Here is a 21,884-nt window from a genome sequence, read left to right as displayed (position 1 = left end):
GGCATATTTGCATATGTTAAAAGCTGCTGGCAGAAGGTCTGGATTCTAACGGGCCTGAATCTAGATGCTGACTGAGCTCTTCACCTTTGGGACACTAACAGGTCTTGGTGCACCCTCAAATACTGGCAGCCACTAAAAATAAAGTAGGCTGCTTGGACAATCACAAAGGTTTGAGAGACAACCAAGAGCGAGGACAGGGTGGAACAGTAAGTTTTATCTCCTACACGAGGCCACTCCTTCAAGACTGGGAAAAGTGGCTGTTTTATCTAATGCATAGTAACCAACAAAAAGAGCCAAGGAAAATGAATAAAGGGAGGAATACGTTCCAGATGAAAGGACAAGATAAAAATCCAGAAAAATACCTTATGAAATGGAGGTAAGTGATTTACCCGATAAAGAGTTCAAGGGGTGCCTGGAGGGCTCAGTTGGCTAAGCATTGGACTCCTTTTTTTTTTTTTCTTCTTCAGCTAAGACAGCAGAAGAGATCATTTATTGCACACATGTTACATTCAGCCACAAAAGAAAACAGAATTATTCCTGAAAGCCACAGGTCCAGGGCAAAGGACCAAAAGGGACTGTTTCAGTATGAACATGGCAGGTCTCTCAAAGGTGGTCATTGCGATCAGATGGCGATGGGTGGTCTAGTTCCACTGAATTAAGTTCTAGAAAGTAGGCATGCAGTCCAATAATTGGTACCAGCATTCCTGGTCTCTGGCTTTCCTTATTTCTGCTCCTGTGGCTCCATGGGTGCACAAGCTAGCAGTCTACTTGGACCTCTGCCTCATCTTTCTTCTTTTACACTTTAGCCTGCACATTCACTTCTTTCTCCACTTGGTTCTCATGGCACAGAGATTTCCAAGAAGATGAAGCTAAGGCTGAGAGCAGCATCGGACTCTTGAGTTTGGCTCAGGTCATGATCTCAGGGTCATGAGATGAGCCCTGTGTCAGGCTCTGCACTGGACGTGGAGCCTGCTTAAGATTCTCTCTCTCTCTCTGCCCCCCCCCCCCCCAGTCTCTCTCTCTCTCTCTCTCTCAGGGGAGAAAAGCAAAGAGTTCAAACTGGTCATCAGTACATACCCTGAGCTTAGAAGAAGAATGGATGAAGAAAGTAAGAATTTCAACAGAGATAGAAAATATAAGAAAGTACCAAAGAGAAATCATAGAGCTGAAAAATACACCAGAGGGGTTCAACAGCACACTCGATGTAAACTTAAGACAGGACAGTGGAATTCACCCAATCAGAGCGGCAAAAGGCAAAAAGAACAAAAAAAGAGTGAGGACAGCATATGAGACTTAAAGGGTGACATCAAGCAGAACAACATTAGCCTTACCAGGTTCCAGAGAAGAGAGAGAGGAAGGGGCTGAAAACTTATTTGATGAAATAATGGCTGAAAACTTCCCTAGCCTGGGGAAGGAAACAGACATCCAGATCCAGCAAGTGCCAAATAAGATGAACCCGAAGAACCCACACCAAGACACATTATAATTAAAGTGTCAAAACTTAAAGACAAGGAAAGACTCTTAACAGCAGCAGGAGAAAAAAAACTCGTTAAGTACAAGGGAACCCCATAAGACCACCAGCAGATTTTTCAGCAGAAACATAGCAGACCAGAAGGGAGTAGCATGATATATTCAAAGTGCCTAAAAAAGAAACTGCCAACCAAGAATACGCTACCAAGCGAAATTATCATTTGGAAATGAAGGAGAGACAAAGGGTTTTCCATACAAGCAAAAGCTAAAGGAGTTCATCACCACTAGACTGGCTTTACAAGAAATGTTAAAAGGACTTCTTTAAGCTGAAATGAAATGAGTAATAGGAAAACATATGAAAGTATAAATCTCACTGGTAAAGGTGAATATACAGCAAAATTCAGAATAATCTAATGCTGTAATGGGCTAATAGATCACTTATAAAGCTAGTATGTAGGTTAAAAGACAAATGTGGTAAAAATAACTATTAATTTGCTAAGGGAAGAGATACACAAGATAAAAAGATATAAATTATGACATCAAAAACATAAAATGTGGTGGGGGGAGTAAAAATATAAACTGTAGAATGTGTTCAAACTTAAGTTTCAGATATACAGAGGGATGTTTGCAACAAAACAAAACAGAACCCTCCCATATCAACTGCATTTTTTTTTGTTTTTTGTTTTTTTGTTTTTTTGGGTTTTTTTTAAAGATTTTATTTTATTTTTTTGACAGAGAGAGACATAGTGAGAGCAGGAACACAAGCAGGGGGAGTGGGAGAGGGAGAAGCAGGCTTCCCGCAGAGCAGGGAACCCGATGTGGGACTCGATCCCAGGACCCTGGGATCATGACCTGAGCCGAAGGCAGACGCTTAACGACTGAGCCACCCAGGAGCCCTCAACTGCATTTTTAATACAGTGTCTTTTTATGCTAGAAAGGTTTTCTTTACAGAAGTTTTTGGAGATCTAAAGTGAGGTATTAAGCATGAAGGATAAAAAGGCATGTATGACAAGCAACTTTTCACCTAAGTCAGTTGGCTCAGAACTGATCTTCAAAATGTGAACTTCCTCCTCCTACATGTTCTTGGAAGACATGATGGATCGAGGCAACATAGCCTTACAAAGACTAGCTCAGCATTCTCCCAAAGGCACTTACAGCCACTTCTTTCTTGACCTGCTGCAGTCTCTGTAAGCTAACTCTGACTAGTTCTGTCAGAAGAGACAGGGAGGGAAATTGCTAGACTCTTTCAAGTCTCTCAATGGCCGGGGCTTTCCGCTGCTCTTCAAGAGTATTCTCAGATCTATCCCACACCGCTTTATTTGGATGGGGATTCCCTGAAGCCCCTCTGAAACTGGAGAAGTCCCCCGGAGCCACGAGGAAATTGGGCACTGGCCTGTATAGGCTGAGAACTAATTAGTGACTTCCTCCTCCTTCCTGCTTAGACCACTTTAATACAGGCTTTGCACAGCATGGAGGGTAAGGATCTAAGGCTCAGGATCAGGTCTCTAAGGATCAGGGGGTTAAGCTGCCTAGATTCAAATCCTGTCTCTGCCACTTACTGGCTATGAGAAAAACCTTGGAAAGAAACCTCATTGGTTTGTGACTGATTCCTCATCCATTAAACAGGAATAATTCTAAAACCTACTTATAGGGTTGTTGTGAAGTTGAAATGTTTTATTACACATAATGAGCATAAACTAATACCTGGCACATTGTAGGTACCCAATAAATGTGAGTAATTATGATTGTGCCAGTGTATCTTTTATAAAATTTCCATAACATTGAAGAATTATCAAGTCTAGAGAAAATATTTAAAACCTATATACTTATTAAAAAGTTATACATACATGATAAAATACTTAATTGCAATATCTATATTTACTTGGGAAAGACACTGAAACTCACTGAGCTCTGGTTTTTAATCTATGAAACACAAGATTCCCCATCTATACTACTAAAAGTGGCATGTCTGCACACATATAAGCTGAATCCCTCCGGTAATTTAAAAATAATTGCTTCTATACATCTAAAAATGTAGCCCTTGAGAAAGATAATTGATATATGGGAAAATTTTATTCCCTTTAAAATAGGCAAATATTTGAAGAGAGAATATTCTTATAGTAGAGCATACCGAATCAATGAACGTAGCTCTATAAAACAATGATAGCTGTTTCTGGAATTTCTTCTAAAATAATTTTCTTTTATTTAACTCCTGTTGATATATCTTCAAATCCTACATTATATCATCATTCTAATCTTGGAGAAAAAACTAGAACATGACTAACTTACCACAATTGGTGCCTATTGAATGAAACATTAAAAACCAACAGAAATGCATTCAGAAAAAAAGGCATCGCTGAAACATGTCTTTTTGTGAATGACCCATAAGATAGAAAAAAAAATACGAACTGTAAAAAACAAACAGAATGTCATAGGTTTGTAGGAAATATGGGGATAGAGGAACAAGGTACCACTAGGAAGGAAGGAAACATCCAAATGTAGAATGGGGACCGTTCAGACATTATAGACCTGGTTTCTTCCACAAATCAATGACATGGAAAATAAAAAGATTAACTAGAACTCGGGAGACATAATAATCAACTGTAATGGGTGGAACTTGTGTAGCTCTTGATTAAAATGAAACAATACAAGAAACAGCTGTGAAAACACATTGTTGAGACATTTGGGGGTTTGAATGTGACCTGGGTTTTATACAATTCCAAGTTATCATTGATTATGTCAGTGTGACAATGGTATTGATATTGTGTAAGAGGTGCATCTTGAAGTAAGAAAGGATGAAGTAAGCTGATGTCTGGGGTTTGCTTTAAATACGTCAGCAAAAGAAAGAAAGGAAAAAATATATGTGATATGCATATGGCCAAATCTTGGTAATTATTAAGTTTTAGCAATGATTTTTTTGGGGGGGGAACTCATTTTACTCTTTTTTCTTCTTTGTATATTTAAAATGTTCATAACGTATTAGTCTGCTAGAGCTGCCATCATAAAAAAATTCACAGATTGGGTGGCTTAAACAACAGATATTTATTTATTTACTATTTTTAAAATTTAAATTCAATTAATTAACATATAGTGTATTACTGGTTTCAGAGGTAGAGTTCAGTGATTCATCAGTCTTATATAATACCCAATGCTCATTACATCAAGTGCCCTTCTTAATGTCCATCACCCAGTTACCCCATCCCCCATCCCCTCTCCTCCAGCAACCCTCAGTTTGGTTCCTATGATTAAGAGTCTCTTAATGGTTTGTCTCCCTCTCTGATTTCGTCTTGTTTTCTTTTTCCCTCCCTTCCCCTATGATCCTTCAGAAATTTATTTTCTCACTGTTGTGGAGGCTGGAAATCCAAGATCAAGGTGTCCCCAGGGTTGGTGTCTGGTGAGGATTTCTTCCTGGCTTGCAGATAGTACCTTCTCCCTGTGTCCTCACATGGCCTTTTTTTCTGTGCACGTGCATCTCTGGTGTCTCTTCCTTTTTTTATTAAGATACCTGTCCTATTGGATTAGAGCTCCATGCTTATGACTTCATTTTCCTTTACCTCTTTAAAGGCCCTATTTTCAAATACAGTCACTTTGGGGGTTAAGGCTTCAACATAGGAATTTTGAGTGAACGTAATTCAGTCCTTAACACATAATGAAATTAAGTTACCTTGTAAAATGACTGATATATAGTTTTAAACTATTACTATTTTTTTCTAGTAGGTAAAAATATTTCAACTGCATGTAATTTTAGACCATTGAAATTAAATTTTAAAGGTAGAAGTTGAGTTTTACATCTTGTACTTGCCATAAATAATATTTTTGCGGAGTGAATATCATTGATGTTAACTTAAGTATCTGAGTAATACTATTTAAATTTCTTCTTACAGGGGCACCTGGGTGGCTCAATCAGTTAGGTGGCTGCCTTCCGCTCAGGTCATGGTCCCAGGGTCCTAGGATCGAGCCTCACGTCAGGCTCCCTGCTCAGCAGAGAGCGTGCTTCTCCCTTTCCCTCTGTGCCACTCTGCCTACTTGTGCTCTCTCTCTCTGTCAAATAAATAAAAATCTTTTAAATAAATAAATAAATAAATAAATTTCTTCTTACAGATTTTTCTCTTACAAATGTCACATACTGTAATTCAAGACAAAAATAGGTATCATAAGGCTATATACGCCAAGTTTATTCTAAGTGCACTTTTGATAGAATTTAAGAAGTATGAAATGAGAGAGAAGGAACAGGGAAGAAGCAAAAAATGCACTGAGGTTTCAAATCTGGGTGTCTAGGAAATTGGCAGTGCTGTTATTACAAAAATTGAAATATGAAACTAGTTATAGTGACATAATACTGAATTCAGGTTGGAATGTTGAGTTAGAAGGACAGGTGGGATCTGAGGGGAAGATGACTCAGGATCGTTCAGGGCTAGAGATTTGGAATTTGTGTGCCTACAAGCGGTTTATAATAAGTTTATTCAGAACACAAGCAGAAAGGAGAGTAAGAGATGACAGAAAAAGGAAAAGATTTGAAGCTAGAACATTGGAGGACTGCCTACATTCAGGAAAAGGGAAGAGAAAAGGATGGAGATGAAGAACTGTCTGGAGAACCAGGAGATTCAGAATCACAGAAGCTAAGTGAGGAATTGTTTTCTTCCAGGGTTGGCATCTTTTCCTCAGTACGGAGGTAATAGCTTTGGACAGACAGATCATTTCATGTAGGATTTCCTTCAGCTTCTTGATAATTGCTTTGCCTCTACTTACAGCTGTTAGCTATTTCCTTGGGCATATTTACAACTCCTCCTCCCTCTCCCCAGAAAGTCTGTAGATAGAGAATATTGAAAGAGCACATAAGGGACGCCTGGGTGGCTCAGTTGTTAAGCGTCTGCCTTCGGCTCAGGTCATTGATCCCAGGGTCCTGGGATTGAGCCCCACATCGAGCCCCACATCGGGCTCCCTGCTCGGCAGGAAGCCTGCTTCTCCCTCTTCCACTCCCCCTGCTTGTGTTCCTGCTCTTGCTATCTCTCTCTGTCAAATAAATAAATAAAATCTTTAAAAAAAAAGCATATAAAATCTACATAATTTTAGAATATTGATCGATGGCATGGAATGCCTAGGAGTCTGGCTTTTTTAAAGTGTTCAACCTGATGGACTACCAAAGGAACCAACACCTCTAAATAAGGGTAACATCAAGTAATTGTCATATAGCCAATAAAAAAAAAATCCTCTAAATCTCTTAGGGAAAAAAAAGCTTTTGGGAAGAAAGTGTGAAGGAGGAAGGACAGGTCAACCTGGTAAATGGTTCAGAGAAGTGAATAATGCTAAGACTGAGCCAAGTGGATCTGATTATTGATTTCTAAGGAAGGAGGTAAAGTAGAATGGTTGGGAAGCCCAGATTCCGGGGGATAGGTGGTGGGTGTGCTGTTCTAAGGCGTTCTGCAAAGGGTAAGGGCCAGAATCTGAAGGAATGAGAATAGACACTCATTCATAAAGTTTGATGCTAAGGGAACATAGAGACAGGTCAATGGTTGAATAGCAGAGCTGGTGGAAATTTTTATATTAATATTAATAATTATTATTTAAAGGGTAATCGAAGCCTCAGCTTGAAGACAGAGACCCAAGAGCCAACAAAGTGGAGGACTTTGAAAATGCAAGTAAAAGGTGACAACTGATAGAGTCCAACCCTGGAGAAGTTGAGGGTTTGCGGTTTCAGGCACAGGGATTAGCTTTTGCAGGGAGGAATTGTTTCTCAGAAAGAAGAAAGATAAAGAATGGAAAGATGCAAGAATATCTGTGGAAGCTCTGGGTGGGGGGGGAGTACTTTTCTACTTGAAGGCAATCCTGTCTGTGGACAGTGAGGAGGGGCATCAACCGAGGTCTTGGGTGGAAAAGGTATAGGATTGAGGAAGAGCATGCTGGAAAAGAGCATGTTGGAAAGAGGATGAAAAGGATGCTAAGAAGGGAGAGATGCTCTTCTCAGATTGTATGAGTTCACGGTGGATCCAATCCACATACTCTTCTGATGTTCTAGTAACATGTAACAATTAGGGAGAGTAACAATGAAAGTAGATGGGGAGAGACTCCGGATGACGGGGAATGGAGGGAGGTCTACGGAATGGAGAGTCTCCTGGTGGTAAGGAAACGTGCACTAAAAAAATGTTAAAAACACAACACACACACACACACACACACACACAAACAACTGACCTCCACTGGGTTGGGAGCTAAGGGAAGTCAGAATGGAGATAATGGACTGAGAAAATAGGAAGGGGTTCTAGGGATTAAAGGTCATAAAGAAATTAAGGGGAAAAAAAGGAAGCAAGACAGGGAGGGGCAGAACAGGAGGCTGTGGTATGAGAAGAGAAATCTATATGCTTGGAGTAATGTATTGGCTAAGACAGTCCCTTATATTGTTAACTAATGAGTTCCTGGAAATGTGTTCAAAAGGCAAATGTATAAGGAAAGGAAAACCATAAATGTTATAAATGGCTCTCATTACTACAACAAAGAAATGATTACAAAATTCCTCATTAGGGTTTCAGTAAGCCCTGGCTCCTTTAAGCCTGAGCCCAGCCTGGGAAGCAAGTGGGAGTTAGAGCCTCCCCACCCCCACCCCCCACCCTGCAATGGCAAGCGGGGAGATAGGCACATTGCTGGTGTCAGGCTACCCCTTGTCCTGGGCAGCTAGGGAGATTAAACCTGGCTCCCAGGGTCATGCTAGGCTGTGTAGTTGGAACAGAAGAGGGGACCGGAGTTGAAGATGTCACTACTGGACAGAGGCTGACCATCAGAACTACCCCACCACCCCCTGGGTGGAGTAGGTTCTGGGCACTGGAACATGACTCCCCAGCCTCCTTCAAGATGCCGTCTGTGGCAGGCAGCGGTTCAGAACACTGTCATTTGGTATAGGGCAGTGGGCATAAGCCCCCAGCACAACTCAGGCTTCCCCACAAAGCCTGACCTTTTGGTAAGCAGTTGATAGTGCCCCAATCACTCAGTAGTTAGTATCATCTCTCAGCAGATGATGGCCCAGAATGGAATTTGGTGTATGAAAGGTAGTTGGGGTGGGGGGAGCGGGTATCATGTAGAGTGCACAACTGTGTCAACCATACATAACTCAGATACTGTATTCGTAAGTTGAGGACTACTGGATATGCCTGTGAAATTTGATGAGGAGATGAGGGTTGTCCTAACCAGGAAGGTAACTAAAGAGAGCTGTTCTCTCAATCCCGAGTTTAGGGAATAAATTTGCTTGCTTTATTTATTTTTTTTGAATGTGTATCTGGTAGATCAAGCCTGTTAATTATTTTTTTCAAAACTCCTATATCCTTACTATTATTGTCTGCTTAACCTGACAATACTTCAGAGAGATTCTGTTAAAATTCCAGCTATGGTAGGGCGCCTGGGTGGCTCAGTTGGTTAAGCGACTGCCTTCGGCTCAGGTCATGATCCCAGGGTCCTGGGATCGAGTCCTACATCGGGCTCCCGGCTCAGCAGGAAGCCTGCTTCTCCCTCTCCCACTCCCCCTGCTTGTGTTCCTGCTCTCGCTGTCTCTGTCTCTGTCAAATAAATAAATAAAAATAAAATCTTTAAAAAAAAAAAAATTCCAGCTATGGTAGTGTTAGTTCACAAACTGGCCCCTTATATATGGAGGGCAAGGAAAAGCCAAGAGGCCAACCACTCCAGATTTGTAGGTAGCAGATTTAATAAGAGAAGGAACTTACTTTCAAGGCTTGTCTCAGATGGCTGCAAGATGAGTGTGTGTATATATATATATATATATGTATATATATATACCACATCTTCTTTATCCATTCATCTGTTGATGGACATCTAGGCTCTTTCCATAGTTTGGCTATTGTGGACATTGCTGCTATAAACATTGGGGTACACGTACCCCTTCGGATTGCTACATTTGTATCTTTGGGGTAAATACCCAGCAGTGCAATTGCTGGGTGGTAGGGTAGCTCTATTTTCAACTTTTTGAGGAACCTCCATACTGTTTTCCAGAGTGGCTGCACCAGCTTGAGTTTCCACCAACAGTGTAGGAGGGTTCCCCTTAGAGAAGGTAATTTTTTTTTAAAGATTTATTTATTTATTTGAGAGAGCGAGAATGAGAGAGAGAGAGAGTACATGTGAGGGGGGAGGGTTAGAGGGAGAAGCAGGCTCCTCGCTGAGCAGGGAGCCTGATGCGGGACTCGATCCAGGGACTCCAGGATCATGACTTGAGCCGAAGGCAGTTGCTTAACCGACTGAGCCACCCAGGCGCCCTAGAGAAGTTAATTTGAAAAAAATTATGATACTTCAATCACTGAGCATCAGAGCTGAACTTGCTTTCAACAGAAAAAAATGTAGAATGAGAGTTACCATTTTGTCTCAATATGCTTAACTTTATGTTTACTCATAAAGAGCTGTATGTATACATTATGATAAAAATGCTAGATTAAAATACTAAATAATTTTATTGAATGAAAGTTGAATGTGTAAAGTCAATTTTGTATTCTTGCTTTATATGAGATGATTCAGATAGATTTCAGTTCAGCCAACATATTCTTTCATTCAACAGATTTTTGTTTTGTTGTAGTTTTGTTGTTTTACCCTTTGACCCCCTTTACTCATTTCTTTAGACTTGGCTTTAAGCTTCAGGCTCAAGAGCCTCCTATCTTCTGCAGATCACTCAAGAAACCATCCAGAGTTCCTTTCCCCTCACCTTCTATTCTCCAGCCTGCCATATTTAGATTGGATGGTCTAACCTCCTCCACTTCCAAGTGCTTACCAGCATGGGCTAAAGAGCTTGGACTCTGGAGTCAGCTTGCCTGGGTAAACATTAAAACGTTAGCTGTGATTCCCTTCCTTAGAACCACCATTTCATCCCCTCCTTGGAATTTCTGAAAAATCACCTATTCCTTGAAAGTTGCGTGTATACCCCCCTCTCTCACTTCCTTTATTGAATTCGTTTTTGAAAGTCTTTGAAAGTTCACTTCCTGCATGAACGCTTCCCTGCCTGAGGGAGAGGTAGTGAACTTGCCTTCTATATCAAAACGTGTGACCTCCCAGCCTCCACCTCATCCAAAGCCGCTGCAGAACAAACATGGTGGTGGTGGTGTGTGTGCGGGGCGGAGTGGGGGGGGGGGGGGGTTTGCACAGATTGCTTAGATGCAGGTTTTGTTTTCTGTCTTAACAAAATATTATTGGTTTTACACTAATATAATAAAAATAAAACTATGGCTTCAATTTCACAATTTAGAGGATTTCACATACTTTTGAATTTTTTTTCGTATTTCTTAACAGATAAAAGATCTTTCCCCTTGAGACGCAGGCAAAGGAAAGGATGTCCCTCCTCCTTCTCTCTCCTCTCTTGCCTATGGTCCTTTTATTTCTCTCTGTTCTTTCCTCCCTTTTGCTTGCTCTTAAAATTTGACTTGCCCATTTTACTGGTTAATAGTGACCCCAAAGGACGCCTGGGTGGCTCAGATGGTTAAGCATCTGCCTTCGGCTCAGGTCATGATCCTGGGGTCCTGGGATCGAGTCCCGCATCGGGCTCCCTGCTAGGCGGGGAGCCTGCTTCTCCCTCTGCCTCTCTCTCTCTCTCTCTCTGACTCTCATGAATAAATAAATAAAACATTAAAAAAAAATAGTGACCCAAAAGTAGACACAGTGAAAAAAAAAATAGAGGAGGGGAGGGGAAACGGATCCCTCTTTGTTATACTGTCATTTTACAAGAATCACATTCACCGAAAAACTGTGACTTAATAGGCGCCACCAAGTACCATTTCGCTAATTCTTTTATGAATTAGTTCATTCAACAAATATACTGTTTGTTATGTGCCTGACATTATACTTGTCACTCTCCTCACTCTAGAAAACCAAATTGTCTAAGCTTTATGTCTTAGGTTTCTGCTATTGAAAGTTAATTTAGGAAAAGTACCACTAGAATTTGACATCTTCTTCTCCCTCACTTTACAAGACATAAGTGACTTCATGTATTTTTGCTAGTTTCTTCTCTTTTCTCCAAGGTGTAGAAAAAAAAAGAGCCAAGGCTTAGGTCCCAACCAAAACTAGGTTCAAATTCTGGGTATCTGTGTGAACTTAGAGGCAATATACTTTTGAGTTTTCGTCAGTTAATGGAGGGTAACTATATCTATAGCAAAAAGATGTGGAGCTTCTAAGAGAAAGGTATGTAAAGTGCCTTCCACAAGGAGAGTTCATTATGTTATTGTTCGTCTTAGTTTAAAAACTCTTTGGGGATAGATTAGAAACCCATCAATCTGAATTGCAGTAGTATTAATAATCGATAGACAAAGTAAACACACAGTGCTAGCCCAGCAAGCAAATGTGTAACCTGAACACATTTAAGTAAAGCCATTTATTGATTTTGCAACAGGGTACTTCACATGCAGTGGGTGTGATTTCAAGGGCAATCCATTTGCCGTTGTATTGAACTGGGGAAATTTTGCAGTGAAAATTCAGAAACACAGGTATTTCTGAGGCACTTTGTTCTCTCATGGGGGAATTTCTTCTTTCTTTTCTCGTTCAAACAAAAAAGTTATAGAAGACATTTACATATTAGTATTTGTAAGGTAGAATTGTGGAAAAACCAGGTACTTGCAATGTGGCAGAATTGGTTCCTCGTGACCATGAGCACGTTTTAGGACTTTTCTGAGCCTTAGGTTTTTGAACTGTAAAATTGGCATAACGTGAATTAAGTACAGTATGTATTTAAAACACCTGGCACATAATTGACAGTGTTATTTCTTCTCCTCCCAGGTCCACCTGACCGGCTACAAAGATATCATCCCTATAAACAACACCTGTCGAGTGTGCCAGGACCCATTGTGGGGTTTCGCGTGGTTCATTTCATTTAATTCTCCCAACAAGGCATTTGAGGTGTAAAGCTAGTGAAGGTTCAGGCCCCCTCTCCTGTCCAAGTTCCTTCCAAAGCCCTGAGTCTAATTTTGTATCTTCCCTTGAAGAAGCCCCCCCACCCCTCATTGTTTCAGTTTCAGGACCCACAAAATCTGGATTCGCCCTGGATGGGTACTATAGTTTTCCTCCTTTTGCAAAGAGGGGTAAAGTAAATTGCCCAAGATGACATCCTTCCAAGTAGTGGGGCAAGATTTTAAAACAGCCTGACCCCACAGCCCAAACTCTTAGCCACTGGCGGTGCTGACAACTGGGACAACCAGAGTCGCCAACGGCGGGGCGGAAAAGCAGCGCTCAAGCCCCTGCGAGCGGCTAAGGCGGGCAGGCTGGGGTCGGAGGGGATCACCCCGCCGAGGCTCCCCGCCCCTTCCTCCCCTTCCCCTTCTCCTTTTCCGCGCCGCCGAGTCGGAGCCGCGCTGCTCGCCCGGCGGCCGCCCAGGCCGTCCGCTTCCCCTCGGCTGCCCGCGCCGGGCCCCGGCATCGGACCCCAGAACTTTCCAAGGGGGAAAACTTGGCGGCGAGGCGGGAGGACTCGAAGGTGAGGCGCTCGGCGGGCGGGCGGGGCGGGGCGGCGGCAGGAGGGGTGCGGGGGGGGAAGGGGCGCGGCGCGCAGGTCGGGGCGCGGGCCGAGCGGCCGCGGGGCTGCAGGTGCCGGGGGCCCGCGGGGCGGGGCGAGGCGGGGCGGGGCGGGGCCGCCGAGGGACCCGGGCGGCGGGGCCAGGCCGCTCCCGCGTGCTGCGGGGCGCACCGGCCGTCGGCGGGCCGCCTCTGCGGCTCGGGGCGCGCTTCCCCTTTCTCTCGGGTCGGCCGCTGCCCGCTTCTGCGCCGGGCGGGGCGGGGCGGGGCGGCTGACGGTGAAGAGGGAGCGGAGGAGCCGCCACCTACCGCCCGCCCCGCAGTTCCCGGGCGGGGGGCGTGTTTTGCCGGATCCAAGCTCTGCGTGCGCGGAGGCTGGGAGCGCGGGGTGCGGGCGTGTCTGCCTGCTTTACCGCGGGGTGATTTCTGAACCACCCAAACGTGAGAATCTCAAGTTCAAACGTAGCTTGTCCCCTGAGAGACCGAGATGATGGGAAGAAAATGACCGCGTGACGGCGGGGGGGAAGTCCCCACAGACTTCGGGAGAAAAGGGACCGGGGACCGTGGTGCCCCCAACACCCTCGACAAGGCACAGAGAATTAGGGTGGCCTTGCTAGACGGCGCGCGGGACACGCGGCCTTTGGCGGCGGTCGCCGTAGCTTTTGCAGGTGCTCAGCTGTTATCAGCGACAGCGCCCCTGCTTGGGGGTGGGGGTGGTGTGTGTGTTGGGGGGAGCGGCTTACCCTAGGGAGAGTGGCCCCCCGGTTTCGTTTACTTAAGTGTGAAGATGTCTGTAGAAACCCCTCCTACTGAGAAAAATAAGTGAAGTGACAATTACCAGACTTATTCCAATATCGTGGTATTGAGCGTCTGTCTGGCCACTTTGAATGAAAACAAATACCTGGGAGGTGTTCAGGGGATGCGTAATAACCCTACAAGGTTTATATTGTCTGGTGCCGGATGGCCTAACCTGAGGCACCTCCCAGAAGCACCTGGAGAGTTTGTCAAAGTACACCTGTCGGGCCCACCCCAAAGATCCGGAATCAGAAGTGTTGGGGTTGAAGCCCTGGTGTGCGCGCGTGTGCGTGTGTGTGTGTGTGTGTAAGCTTCCCCAGGGATTTTGCCCTGGGCACTTGGTTAGGAATCAGGAGGTGGAGGAACGGGGTTCTACTCCCAGTGTGATCATTGAACAAATTTTAAGCACAGTGTTTCCTCACCTGTAAAATAGTAACCTGTAACCTGGTTAAGTAACCAGTAACCTGGTTAAGATCATAATAAAGATGTAGAATGAACAAAGTGTCGAAAAGGGAGAAATCAGAAAAATGATCCAAAATTCTGGTACGGTGGCAACAAAGGACACAGGCTTTGGTTCTGCCAGCGGTGTTTGGATTCAGTGGGAGGGGGTTGGAGGAAAACACCCTGCCAGGGGAAAGGAGTGTTTGTTTTCAGGTAGTCTGATTTGGAACGGTGTTGGTGTAAACTGTAACTCAGAAAATCAGAATCATCTGGAAGAAAAGCAAGCTCCAGCCTGCCCCATCTGTGGATGATGGTTTGAAAAAGGCACCATATATATTTCCTCCTCTAAAAAAACCCAAAGACTTTAGATTATTTTCATGTAGGCAAATCAAGAGCCAGTGACCACCAATGTGTCCTGCCCTGTGGTAACCCCAGTCAGGTTGAAGGCTGCATGTTTCCCTGATAAATGTGAATTTTGGTTCCATTACTCAACAGATTTGTGTTGAGGATCTTGGTGTAGCAGGCATTTTAGAAATACAGAGATGAATAAAATGCTGGATTTGTTGTTCTAGCTGTCTCTGGCAAGTGGAGGAGACTGATGTGTAAAATAGGCCACGATATAGCCTGGTTAAGATGATTATAAAGGTATAGAATGAACAAAGTTCCATGTGGCCCAGAAGAAAGAGCAACCCCATCAGTCTCAGGGGAACGGCATTACCCTGGAGCTGGGTAAACACCCTTCTGTAAAAGCTTTGAGAGTTGAGGATTCTATGTGTAGTCAAATCTGTGTTCTTATTTTTCAATCTGATGAAATTCTAGTGTAATCATATGCTGACAATCTAAAGTAGAAATGACTTTTGGTTTCATGATGACTCTCTTTAAAATTTACTAGGCTTTCTATCGTTTTATCTTTGTAAAAGTCTCAGCTGTGTCTAAAGTTAATCCAAGAAAGGAGTTGTTAAAAAAAAAAAAAAACTTTTCAAAGTGTCCTACATTCTTACTAAATAATTTAGCTCCACTTAAAAATAATATTCAGATAAAGTCTGTTATATGCACTTTTTAAAAATGTGCCCCTTTTGGGGTGGTTTTCATTATGTTAATTAGGAAAGCTTAAAATGATTTAACAGGAGAAAGCACAAAAGGAAAGCTGCAAGGGGAATAAAAAAGGAATAATTAGGAGGAGGAGGTCGGGAAGAGAACGGACTTTGATAGAATCAGTGGTGGAGAGGGGGGTACTTGTTGGGAGGGAAGAGTAAAAAAGAAATGGGTAAATCAAACATGGCCACCAGCTTCTTCAGGAATTCGATGTGTATGGACTCTTAGTTTTCAAAGTTATTTCAAAACATAGGGGGAGGCAGTATAGTGTGGTAGTTAAAGCATGGGCCCAACAGTTCTGAGTTTGACTGGTGACTTTAACTACCTGCGTCTGCTCATTTGTAAAATGAGGATAATATGATCTACAGGAGACTTGCGAGGATTAACAGCTATGATGCTTGGGAGGCCCCTGGCTGTGATAAGGCCTCAATCACCGGTGGCCTCTGCTCTTGCTGTTCTTATCTCCCCTTACTTGATCCTAGTGGAAGCACCAGTGAGCTGGCCAGATGCTCTGTCCTCCTTTTCCAGTTGGAGTTGGGCCAGGCTGGCTTTCGAAAGTCATATAGGTAATGGGTAGCTGAACTGAAGGGAGAAGCTCTGTCTTTTGCAATTTTGTGTCTGCCTTTCTCCTGCTCCACACTTTTACTGATGGGGTTCTGGCTGAAGTCGCCCCTCCCTGGTGTTTAAAGGGCCAAAGGCTGTAACAGTGGGTGTCTGTTACAACTCTTCCACTAACACCAGCCCCCAGTGACTCTCCCCTTCTCATTGTTGATTTCTATGAAAATTACATTTTTCTTAGGCTTACGGATGGGATTGGGAGAAGGAGACCATGGGAAAACCATAAATGGAAGTCTTATATGGAAGAGCTCTAAAAGGGGGAGCCCCTCTCTCCAACTTCCAGTAATGTGTTGTAATATTACTAGAAAAGTAGCCTTATTGCTCAGTGACTTAACTGCTTTCATCTGCAGCTGGTGGTTCTGGTGCAAAAATATTTCCCTGCGTATCCCGTCACATATGTCTTGTCCCTGGAGAGGTGGGTGAGGGGATCATGGATCATGGCTGTGTAGAGACCTCATGGTTGTGGGTCAGATTTTAATTAGAATGTTAATTGGTAATTTGCAATGGAGAAGTATGACCAAGAATCTCTTCGATGTAAAACAAAGATGCAGAAAAGTATAAAGGAAGAACGTTTTGGAGAGCAGCCCCCAGCTTTCATTCATTTTTTTTTTTTCCTTAACGAAGGTGTGCCTTTAATCTTCGTGGATCATCTTTCTCCTTTTACACGCAAAGGATTCCCAACTTCATAACTCTCAATTTAGCATTTTTTAAAGATTTTATTTATTTGAGAGAGCATGCACAAAAGAGAGCACGAGCAGTGGGGAGGGGTAGAAGGAGAGGGAGAAGCAGACTCCCTGCTGAGCAGGGAGCCCTATGCCGGACTTGATCCCAGGATCCTGGGATCGTGACCTGAGCCGAAGGCAGACGCTTAACCGACTGAGCCACCCAGGTGCCCCTCAATTTAGCATTTTTAACTTTCTCAATCAAAACTGCATGTACCTAGGATAGTGTTGGGTGCTGTAAGTGACGCTCAAGGTAAAAAGTCAACAGCCCAAGAAGCAGTGAAGAAACAAGTGGTGGGGTGAATGTAAATGCCAAATGGATGTGGCACAGTCTCCCAAAAGGTTTGAGAAAGCTTCCCAGAGGAGGAGAGGGGACTGCAGCCTTCCTGCAGGGGTCAGAATGGCCTTTCAAACCCTGAGGATGCAGGAACAGTGGGTGGCATTAGGGATGGAGAGCTGAAGGAGTAAGAGTACAGATAACTGGGACCTTGAGGCTCATCCCCCACAACTAGTCCCAGGCATCCCAAAAGACTAAAGCAGGTTTACTTGCTGTGCAGCCTCCAGGGGAGAATACTAGCAGCAAGGCAAAGCTTCCTCTGCCAATGACAAGGCTCCCTGAAAGTCACAGGGCGTCTTAGACGATCTAGTGATTAGTTATGATAGGCATTAACTGTCTATTGAATACATTTGCTAAATATACTGGAAACACCTGAGAGAGTTTGGGTAGGGCTGTGAAGAGCATTTATCAAAGTGTGAATGATTCTTCCCTATTCTTGGAACGGAGTTTAGAGATCAGGAAGCCATAAGATCCCCAGGAAAGGAAAGTGGAGGGGAGGTGTCTGGAGAGGACTTTGGGACCTTTGTTATCAGACACAAAGGCCCTTGAGTTCTGCCCAGATGGTAGCAAGACCTGTGGGTCTGAGTCACACTAAGTAAACAAATCCGAATCTGTCTAAAGCATCTCATTTTTAGATTATTAATTTATGTCTGAAAGATGGAAGTGACTAGCAGGCCCCTTTGCCTTTTCAGAAGCAGGTTGAGGCATTTACATTATGGCAGGGGCAACCAGTTAAAGGCTGGAGGGCTACTTGTTGAGAAAAGAGAACAGAAGAGTTGACTGATCCTCCGTGATAGTGTCACGAAGCCCCAGAAGTCTGTGATCTACCCTTGGCCCAGCAGTGAACCGAGGCTGGGCTCTCCTTCGCACAGTGGGAGAGATGCACGGACTGCAGTGCTCCGCTTCAAGTCTCCCTTTCCAGGACTCCCAGATCACCAGCCTTTGCTTAGATTTGTCAACCACCTCTCAGGCATTCATGATTTTGATTTGGTCATGATAATCTCTCTTAAATTGGGGGTCATTTTTCTTAGGAGAAATTCTAGTGTGTGCGAATTTACTTTTGAGGACTCTTTTGGCAACTACACCTATTCTAGCTTCAGTATTTGTGTGTGAATTTTGAGTCACTCTTATTAGAGATGATCAAGTATTGACTCAGCCTAAACTTGGATTGAGCTCTGGCTGAAGTACAACTACAATGATGAGTAGCTTCTGAATTGGCCATCCATTTGCACAAGTCCAATGGAGGAAATGGAATGGCCTATGGCACCCCGCCCCCAACAACCCCGATCCCAAGGGCCCAAGTACTTAGACTGGGCTTGAGGTGGGGGGCCAGAAGTGTGAACTGTTGCGGCTCATTTTGGTGTCATTTTTGCAAGAGGATCGAAGGGAACATAATGTCTTTAGCTGCTTGAAGGTTTGGGATTTGGGGGTACATTGGAAGGCGGCACCCCGGGCAGGGAAGCTTCTGGTTCTCTGGAGCACTATGAACAGTGTGCCCGCATGAAACTGGCACTGGGCTTGTGCCCCTCTCGCCACTGATGGGACAGCCCTTGGCTGGGGACATGGGTGGGTGGCTCTGTGATCAGAAGAAAAATGTTTTAATATACACATTATCCAAGACAGAACAAGATATTTATAGTTTAATGTTTGAGAAAAATAAGGGTAGAAAGTTTTTAGCAAGCAAGAGGTAAGTAGAACACTACCCGTTATTAATTTGCAGTGTAAAATGTCGATTACTCTGTCTTTATATAGGTGTTGACATGGCTCAATAAAGGTGAATGTGTCAAAATAGAAAGTTGTTCAAGCTAATTCTCTGGAGCTCAGGGGTTCCTCTGGGGTGCCCACAAGTAGATGTGGGTTAGGAGAAGGGATGAGGGAAAAATAAAGTGAAATCTCTTTTACATGCTCCTTCAACTCCTCTGCTTTACTTTTGTTCCTTTTATATGTTGAGCTTCTGCTATATCATTATGGAAAAGTGTATCTGCTTTCAGAAGTAAGAGTGCTACTATTATAAAAACTTTCAAAGGCTACATTTCAGCCCAAATTATAGGGCTGCCATTTATTTGGAACATGAAACTATCTCTGTGAACACAGAACCCAAATCAAGACATTGGTTATATAATCGTGTATGGGGATCAGAGTTTTTCTCCCAGGTCTTGCTCGTCATCATTAATCATGGAAGTGTAACTTTGGTTTTCCTAAAGGCACCTGTACACATGATTTATCCCTCTGATAAATCTGTGGCTCTGTATCTGGAGATGAGCAGGCCACATGTCTCTTCCTGGAGCCTCAGGACTTTGCTAAGGGTGAAAGTGAAGGACAAAGTTCTGATCAGAGTGGGAATGCACCAGCCAGAGGGTTGCTGATAGAAGAGACTGTAGAATCCAGCCTGGAGTGAGGAGAAAGGAAGGTAGCTGGGGGTCCTGGGACAGAGGGATGCAGGACAGTGGGATCCTAAGGAGCAAGATTTGGGGACAAAGGCAATTGTGTTTAAACCGTATAAACCTCAATCCATATAAACACATTTCCTCACAGTAAAGAATGCCGAGGCCATGTGGTTTTGTATGACAGGCACAGCAAGAGACAGTAGGTTGTGATTCTCATGCTGCCTCTGTTCTTGGCTTTGTGACCTTTGAATCTGCTTCCTTATATGTAAAATGAAAGTGTTAAACTAAGCACTTGGCGAGCTTCCTTCTCTGCTGAATACCTTGTGTCTCGGCAAGTGTGTTTTCATGAAGAACTATGGATATGAATATCTGTGCCTCTCAGTGCTCATTTCTCATATTTCATATTTTTCCTAAAAAGAAATGAGACCCTCCTTTCTCTGTGTATATGGTACCACCATATGTAAAGGATATTTTTCAATAGAAGGTTCCATTTTTTTGAGCTTGAACAAAATTTGGGTGGGATCTTTCATTATAACATGTTGTGAAAAAGTGTTGGGTTAATGTATTTTTCCAGTGTCTTACGTCGAACACTGAGCTATGTTAGGTACAAGATATAACACTAAATTTGCATTATCATTCGTCTATTAAATACTACAGATCATTTTCAAATTTAAAATTTGCTGGAAATATTTTCATAAAATACCTCTGGTATAACTCAGACATCTATACACACACACTTTTTCCTTATATAAATATAAAGGGAGTTTGAAAGGATGTTTACCAAACAATCCTGGCTACCTCTGGGGAATGGACTATTAAAGGGGCAGGTAAACTTCTAATTTTTACATAGGTACTTTTGTGTTTTTACAATGAACATATATTTTTTATAATTTCATGTGTGATTTGTTACAGAATGAGCCTTCATGATCATAAAGTGTCTTCCTTTATTGGATTGGTAGACCATGATCACCATTTGACATAAGTAATTTAAGACCTAAAGTTAAATAGTATCATTTTGTTAGACCACCTAGGAAAATGGATACCTCTTCCATTAGGAGAGTAGATTTGGGGTTTACATGTGTTCTTTTTGGTGTATCTTTGGACAAGATTCATGTGATAGTTAATATAAGCAAAGATTTTCTCCAATCACTTAGAGTCTTGAACCCAGAGATGACAAATGAGTGTCATCATTTTTGGTTGTGGCTGCCTAGAGGGAAGAATCCAGAAGTCCTATCTATGCTCACTGGGCAAAAAACCATGATCAGTAACTGGCCTGAGCAAGGTACTAAAGGGTGAAGAAAATAACTGATCATTTGCCATTTATTTACCATCCCCAAATCCTAGAATTTTAGGTGATGAGTTTCTTTATGAAGATAAAGATTTCTTTTTATCCAGATATCTTAAGGACTTACTATCTATACTGTTATGCTTAATCAGATAGTATTTTGCATAGTTAGTGGGCAGTTTTCATGATAAGTCATGGTAAGATTGTAATGACTGGCATCTTTTGTATTCCTCATAGAAGCAGGCATGATAGTTAAAGAATAAAAGAATTACTCAAAAATTAACGATGAATGGAATAAATTATCTTGGCAATGTGAGGTTATAGCTAATAAGGATAATTCACTATGATTGAGCATCAGCCAAAATAATTTTAAAACATTTATCAGTATACATGTTAAGCTGAAAAATTGAGTACTGTAATTTACAATTTTGTTCTGGGACCCTCTTCAATCATCTGTTTGGTACCAAGGAGGAGATAAATGGTTTTGGTGCAGGAAAGAGTAGCTCAGATTTTACATTTGTGGTTTAAGAGGGCACAATGTTGCATATATGCTGGATGTATAGAGAAGAGTACACATACTTTCTTTTCATAAGGATGAGCTGTTAGAAAAGAAAAAATACAGAAAGTCTTCCCAACCCCATTTTTTTTCCTTGGAAAAAAGGAAGGCACTTAGTTAATCACTGGATAGTGTGAAGCTTCCAGCATATTGGGTCTCCAGTTATTTCAGACTGAATTTAAAAACAAAATCACACATTTGGATGCTCTCCTGCTTGCAACAGTATGAACAAGATATTCATTCAACAATCTCTATTGAGCACTTACTACATGTCAAGTACTGTTCTAGACTCTGGGAATAGAGTAGTGGCTAAGAGAGTGAGCCCCTGACCCATGTTATTCATCACAGATGAGAACATTAAATCTCTGCAAAGTGTCCTACCCAACCTAGTAGAAGTGGGACTTAATTCTAAATTCAGTGTTCTATCCTGTATGCTATAGTACCTTACATAATTTTGGAGGACCTGGTCAGATATCAGCAGGATGGTTTTGTCTACTTTATCTTTGCTCTTCCCATGGTGGTGATTCACTCTTTTCCATCCTGTGTGGCATGGTATGGATACAGAAAGATATACCATCCATGGGAGTCACTTACACCCTATTCTAGTACTAGGGCAAATCATATTCATCTTCTGAATAGCAACCTAGAATCATGTTTTTAAAAATAACATGTGAGTAGGGGCCTCTGGGTGGCT

At 42.7% G+C, this 21,884-nt stretch overlaps 1 protein-coding gene across 6 annotated transcripts in view; it reads left to right on the top strand.

Moving 5' to 3' along the window:
- Positions 1-21,884, top strand: part of PLAGL1 (PLAG1 like zinc finger 1) — a 187,546-nt gene that overhangs the window by 65,203 nt on the left and 100,459 nt on the right. For 2 of the 6 annotated variants that reach the window (XM_064596994.1, XM_064596989.1), the window contains exon 1: positions 12,803-12,916. The exons of 3 other annotated variants lie outside the window; for them this stretch is intronic. The gene's annotated coding sequence lies outside the window, so the exon portion shown is untranslated. Of the gene's footprint in view, positions 1-12,802; positions 12,917-21,884 lie in introns of those variants that run through there. One more of the 6 variants, XM_064596984.1, reaches the window with a different exon arrangement.

Source organism: Mirounga angustirostris, unplaced genomic scaffold (assembly GCF_029215605.1).
Source record: "Mirounga angustirostris isolate CCGP_5_RB_7025 unplaced genomic scaffold, mMirAng1.0.hap1 SCAF_8, whole genome shotgun sequence".
Lineage (NCBI taxonomy): Eukaryota > Metazoa > Chordata > Mammalia > Carnivora > Phocidae > Mirounga > Mirounga angustirostris.
This window is presented reverse-complemented; position numbering and strand designations above follow the sequence as displayed.